At 47.5% G+C, this 6,610-nt stretch overlaps 1 long non-coding RNA gene across 3 annotated transcripts in view; it reads left to right on the top strand.

The window, feature by feature from the left end:
- The first annotated feature begins 84 nt into the window (after positions 1–84).
- Positions 85–6,610, top strand: part of LOC123616062 (uncharacterized) — a 28,844-nt gene continuing 22,318 nt past the window's right edge. For all 3 annotated transcript variants that reach the window (XR_012511351.1, XR_012511350.1, XR_012511349.1), the window contains exon 1: positions 85–221. This is a non-coding gene — a long non-coding RNA (uncharacterized LOC123616062). The remainder of the gene's footprint in view (positions 222–6,610) is intronic.

The raw sequence follows: 6,610 nt of genomic DNA, 5'->3' as shown, positions 1-6,610 counted from the left end.
GGGGCCCGGCGTGCTGGGGCGGAGCTCCGCCTCCTCGCGGTCAGGTGATTCCAGGGCAGCCATCTTGAGTAGACGTTAACCCAACTGCTTTTCTTGGCCTCCTCCCTCAGTTCCATCGCCCCTTCCCCCATCACCCTCAGGACGGCTTGCCTTTCCTCAAGTATAGGCTGATTGCCACTTCCAACAAATGCTGCTTCAGTTACTTCATCTGTAAAAAGCAGGTAAGGGTAAATCAGATGGTGATTCCTAACTGGTCCACCTTCCATTTCTTTTGTTGTTGTTTATTAAGCAAACGGCATTAATTAATAAAGAATATGTCACTCACTGAGCGTCTATTAAGTGGAGGCATTACTAGATAAAACAGGCAGGATCGCCCTATCTGCAAGAGACTTACAAAGTCCAAATCCCTTAATCTAGCATTCCATGCTCTCTGTGAGCTAATAAACTCTTCCTAGACCCACCTCCTATTCTGTCCTCCAGGTAGCTTGGTAACTTACAATTTGTGGGAGGAGGCCCAGCATTTTTTTTTTTTTTTTTGCCTGGAAGTGCCTTAATTCTGCTGGTTCCCCACTGCTCTGGCTAGGGGAAGATCTGGACTCAAGCTTCCAAATGGGAAGCAAGCAAGCCACTTCAACAGCAATGGGAATGTTATCAATTAGGATTAGATTCAGTTGCAAACAACAAAAGAAAAAAAATGGCTTACAATAGAAATTTATTTACCTTTCATGCACATTAAGATGAAAAGTAGGCAGGTCAAGGCTTCTCCATCATCCTCAGCAGCTGGTTTCTAATCTGAAGGTCATTTTATTATGGTCCACATTCCAGACAGTGGGGAGGGAAAAGGGAAGAAAAATACACTCTTTTTCTTTTAAGAAGACTGCCTTGAAAGTCCTGCGCATTTCTGTTTACATCTCATTAGCCAAAAGATAGTCACATAACCATACTGGGACATGTAATTTTTTAACTGGGCACAACTTGCCCCTGAAAATAGGTGCTCTGTGATTAATAAGGGATGCTGGAATGAGTGCTGAAAGGTAACCAGCTGTCTTTTTCATGAATGGTATTTCAAACCATAAGATAGGTCCCCAGGAATAAACCCTGAGAAACTTCAAACTTTTGAGGTAAAACAGTGGAAAAGTGGCCAGCAAAAGAAACTGAGAAGCAGGGGCTGTGAGACAGGAGAAAACTCAGGCTGGCATGATGTCACAGACGCCTAGATAAAATGATTCCAGGGAGGCATGGTCAATTGTGACAGATGCTGCTGAGAAATCAAAGATAAGAACCGAGAAATGACCACTGGATTTGGCAATACCAAAGAGTCCCATAAGGAGGAGAAATGTTTCTCCTCAAAGAGGAAGGAGGTTTGATGCTAGATGGCTAAAACAACAATTTCTGTATATTGGTCAGAGTTCTATATATTGGTCAGAGGCCAGGCTCTGCTGTGGTAACAACCCAAAGATCTCAATGACTTAATACAACAATGGTATATTTCCCCCACCTCATCCAAAGCCTGCTTTGGGTCAAGGCACTCCCCAAGGTAGCTCTCCTCCACTCCACTGGGTCATTCAGAGACCCAGGCCACTTTCATCTTGGGCTCCACCATCTCAACCCGAGGTTTTCAGGATTGCCTCAATATGAGAAAGAGAGCTGGAGGGTTGTGCACCAGCAATTAAATACTTTAGCCTGGGAATGACAGATGTTACTTCCACTTACAGACTATTAGCTGGAACTTGTCACACAGACCCAATTTAACTGCAAAAGAAGTTGGGAAATGTAGGCGGGGAGTCATGGACTATTTAGCAAGTGATATCATCTCAGCCACAGTTCCCTGTAATCATTGTTGACTCTGTTCTCAGTGCCCAGTGTCCTGAGTAGTTGCACAGACCCCTTCGAGCAGGTGTGTGCCTGTGGTAAAGATTAAAGATGGGGGTGAGATCTGCCTTATTCCTTGGGTCAGATTGTGCTGAAGGAGATGGGGACCCCCAATCCTAGGCAGACCCAGCTGGCTTTGAGATGCTTCTTCCTGTGCAGCTGACAGAAACAGCTATCAGAATCTTAGCTTACTGAATAGCTCAATGTACCAAATGTTTGCTAGTCTTGGCTCTGGTTCCCAAACAAACTCTGCCTCAGCTCCAAGCTGCCACCATCAGTGCTTTGACAGAAAACTGACCTGTCATAAATGCCACTGGACTTTGCTATGGCTCCATTTCTATTGGGTTTTCTGGTCTCCTGAATCCAGCATCCTTGAATCAAAGGACAAAAGCCGTTCCTCCCACTTTTTCCTCTGAGTCTCCACTTGATACAGGATGCACAGTGACTCAAGGAGATGCCATGAGAGAGAAGGATTCTTAGTCATCTGTTCACTCATTCAGTAAACACTTATTATATTTACTTTGTGGAAGGCTCTTGGCCAGGCACTAGGGGCATGGAGATGAAGAACAGTCTAATGGAGGTTGCAGACAAAAAGCAGGTCATTGGGATACTGGGTGATGAGGATGTATTCAAAAAGCTGTGACAGGCCAGAGGAGGGCATGGTAAGCCTTGCTCAGGGTGGTGAGGGATGACTCTTTCCTGAGAAAGAGTCTGGGTCTCAAAGGATGAGTAAGAGTTGACAAGTTGTAAGAAGGGGAAAGGGAGCCTGAAAGATAGGCGTAGGGCTACAGAGGCATGATCAGTCTGAGGAAGTGTGAGCAACAGGGCATGACAGGAGTAGAGAATGTTTGAAAGGATATATGAGGGAAGAGAGAACAGAAGGGTTCTGTATTATGAACAGATGCAAGGAAAAGAAGCCCCACATGTACTAGCCTAGACCAAAAAAGTGATTTGGGGCTCATGTAACCCTTTGAGACAAGTCATGATGTAGATAACTCCAGTGTTACATCTATTACTAGGATGACTACATGATTTACTGTCTAAACCCAGGACGCTTATGAAAACGAAAGGGAATGCTACTATTAATTGCTCTGGTACAACAGATGTCAATCAGTCTGTTCTGGGCAAACTAAAAGGTATAGTCATCCACCTACATCCAACGTTGTCATAAAACCTGGCACTTGGTGCTTTTGTGTATCTCATTCATATCTCTCAGCCCTTGGAGATGATCTTGTTATCCCCATTTTTAAGATGAGGAGATGGAGCCTCAGAGACAAGAGACTTGTGGTCACACAAGTGAGAAGGCAGCAAAGCTGGCTTGGGAAATCAGGTCATATCAGATTCCAAACCCTGGACTCTTTTGACTCTAGAGTTTGGTATGTACCACCACACCTGCCCACCCCCACAATGTCACAGAGTCTTACTGTCTAGGTGAGTCATGTCTCGTTCACCCAGGTGAAGGGGGATGGTAGAAATACAGTCTTATCTTGTGCACTGGCCTCCTCCCAGCAGCTGGTGTAGAGAAGGCCTCAGGGCACGTTTGTTGGATAGATGATTTCTTGAGAATAGAGGTGTGTGTTTCATCTTAAAATCTGAGCCTGTTTCCCACCCCTAGTACCTAGCATAGGACTTGCTATGCATCTATTCATTCAGTTAACACTTAAGCATCTCCTGTATGCCTGGTGCTATGCTGGTGATACTGCAATGAGCAAAATAGACAAGGTCCTGTTCTCATGGAATTTACAGTCTAGTGGGAAAAATCGTACAAAAACAAGCACAAATAAACATAATTACAAATCAAGATAAATGCCAAGGAAAAATACTGGGTACCCAGTTTTAAAAAATATTTTGGAGGTAAATTTAATAGGTTTTTGTCGTAGATTTAATGGGGGACAATGAGATGGAGATGGCTTTTGGGCTTCTTCCTGAAATAGAGATGGAGACAAAAAGAAGGAGCAGTTTGGGGAGATAAAAAGATCAGTTTGGAAGTGTGGGGCTGGAAGTGTGTGGGATTTCTGTTTTAATCCTCCCTACCTCTAGCCAAGTTAACTGATTTGCCCCAAACTGCAAAATTGTGGCAAGTAACAGAATCCTGCTTCAGCCAGCCCAAACAAAGCTGTCCTTCAGGCAGCACGGTAGTTAAGACGGGCAGGTGGGGAGAAGGCGGGAGAGAAGCAGCGAAGGGATGTGTTCACGGAGACAATAATTAGACCGCCCAAGTTGCAGTGAGGACCGCGGCGAGCAGCTAGGCTGCGTTACACCCTGTGGAGAGAGCAGGATCCCCACCCCAGCTCCCTCCTCTCTAAACTGGTGCACCCCTGGGCGCCCGAACGAGGAAAGGGGGCTGTTCCATGTCTGGAAACCCAAGCAGCCCTCGCTGACTCGGTTGCAGGACCCACCAATCGGGCTGTGCCTGGTGGCAATGCCACGTGATGGGCCTCCCCTCTCCTCCCCTCCCCGCCTTCCAGGGAAGACGGGCATCCCCGCCATCCCGCCACCTCTCGCCATCCCGCCCCCTCCCTCGCGTGCCGCAGCGGCGCGGGAGTGAGCCAGCGGCTGGGATTCCGCCGCAGTCCGCTGCGGCGCGGGGGCGGGGAGGGAAGGGGAGGCTAGTGAGCTGCATCCGCAGCGCACGAAATGTTTTCCCTCAAGGTCAAGCAAACCCACTCCCCGGCAAGGCTGCCTCCAGAATCCCTCCTTTGCTGTCCTCTACCCATTCTCGCCGCCGCTGCCACGCAGTCCGGCCGCAGCATCCCTGGCTCGCCTGGACCACTGCCCCAGCCTCTGGCTAGGTGGGGGACGAGAGGGTTTCAATGTATCCCTCCCCGTGAGCTTCTCAGCCACTTTCCTCTTGGGACACACCTCTTGCTGTGTCGCTTTACTTTAAACCCCACACTGGCTCTCAATAGCTCATAAGAGATCATTAAGGCCCTTCATAACCAAGCCCCAGCTTAACCCTTTCCAGCCCCTCTGCCCCCTTGCAATAGAGTCCCTCTGGATCCCTTTCCCTGCCAGGAACAGCCATCACTTGCATACTTAAGTGACTACTAGTGCTGTACTTTCTGCTTAGGGTGCCCTTTGTGAAGCTAGCACATTCATAGACCCAACTTTATTATAATAATGCAATGGGTCCGGGGTGGTGGGGTGGTGGGTGGAAACATGCTGAAATGCCTCTTAGCAAAGGTCACAAAGTTCAAAGACTACAGCTGACAAGCAGGAGAAATAAGTAAGACCAGTGGGCAGGGACCCTGCTCTCCATTGAGGCCAACATGCTCCTTGGGGGCGAATGTGGGTCCTATGATGCCAGAGGTTATGAAATTACAAGAAAGACCACAATTCCGGATTTCTATATGTAATGGCTCACTTTTAAAATACTGATTTGATTTTTTAAAACATTCTGTGGACCACATGCAGCTCAAGGACCCTCAGTGCGTGACCTCCTCTCTTTAGGAGGAGGATGGCTTTCACTGGTAAAATACTCTGCAAAACCGTTTACGGTGAAGGTATGATCTCAAATCTCCCAGAGGCAATAAAGACGAGGACTTCGATTTGAATGTGTCCCTAAAATGACTCTGGATGTTTTAAGCTACCGAGGACTCGGATAATCTACCAGAAACTGGAGGACTGGGTTCGGGACATGGGCAGGAATCAAGGAGGGGGATGTACAGAGGGGAGGCAGCAGGAAGCCAGCCAGGGTCACCTACCCACCAGCATCAGCCGCTATGAATGATGGCAGACACTTCCATCCTCACTGGGGCTACACGAAGGCCAGAGAGGGGTCCCTGTACCCTGTAGTGCTTGGACTTGCAGGGGGTGAGGATGAGGGGATGACCAGGAGACAGGAGGGGAAACCAACCCCTCAACCTCTAAGGCATCACACAGTGGGATAATCCCTGAAAGGGAAATTGGAGAGTTCCTTAGGAAGAGAGAGTGGAGACAAGAGCCAAATGGCAGGTATCCATTACCAGGAGACAGGAGGTGGCCCACAGCTGAGGGACCAGGGACAGTGTAGAGGCTAAGGCTGTCTTGGGAGCCAGGGTATTTTTAGTTTAGCTGCAATGAGATCTCCTCTATCTCCCATCCCTGGAAATCTTCAAAAAAGTCTCCTATACTCACCGAGTGATGGGTGTTTGTGAAAATGGCTGAAGAGGCCAAGTTTTACCTCTGTTTTGGTATCGTGCTGACCAAAGACAGTCCAGGCTGACTCAGGAGCTGGACCAGGAGCAATAAAATCTCTCAGGAATTTGCAGTAATCTTGGAGAGGGTTTTGGAATGGCTGCTGGGGCTCATCCCATGATCTTAAGGGGTCAGGAAGTCCCTAGCTGACATCCAGGTTATAGTAAGAAGAACCAGCTATAATTTATTAACTGTTCACTTGTTCCAGACGCCATGCACATATATACATTATTGCTGTTATCCCCACAGTGACTGTATGAGAGTGATACTCTTATCATAATCCCCATTATATTAATGAAAAAATTAAAGCCCGGAGAGGTGAAGTGAGTTGCCCAAAGCCACAGAGATAAATAGTGGAGTGGATCTGCTCTCCAGCTGATTACCCCTGGCAGAAGAAATTATCATCTTATCTGGAGTCTTCCTGGACAGCACTTACCATGCAGTTATAAGTATTGTTTTAACTTGCCTGTTTGTCCTTCCTACTCATGTATAAGGGGACAGGAGCTGAGGACATGTTAAATCAATTCGTTTAAGGGAAACCAAAAGCAGCACCCTTGTTTCA

This window comes from Camelus bactrianus, chromosome 13 (genome assembly GCF_048773025.1).
Source record: "Camelus bactrianus isolate YW-2024 breed Bactrian camel chromosome 13, ASM4877302v1, whole genome shotgun sequence".
Lineage (NCBI taxonomy): Eukaryota > Metazoa > Chordata > Mammalia > Artiodactyla > Camelidae > Camelus > Camelus bactrianus.
The sequence above is the reverse complement of the archived record's forward strand: the minus strand, read 5'-3'. Positions and strand labels throughout refer to the sequence as shown.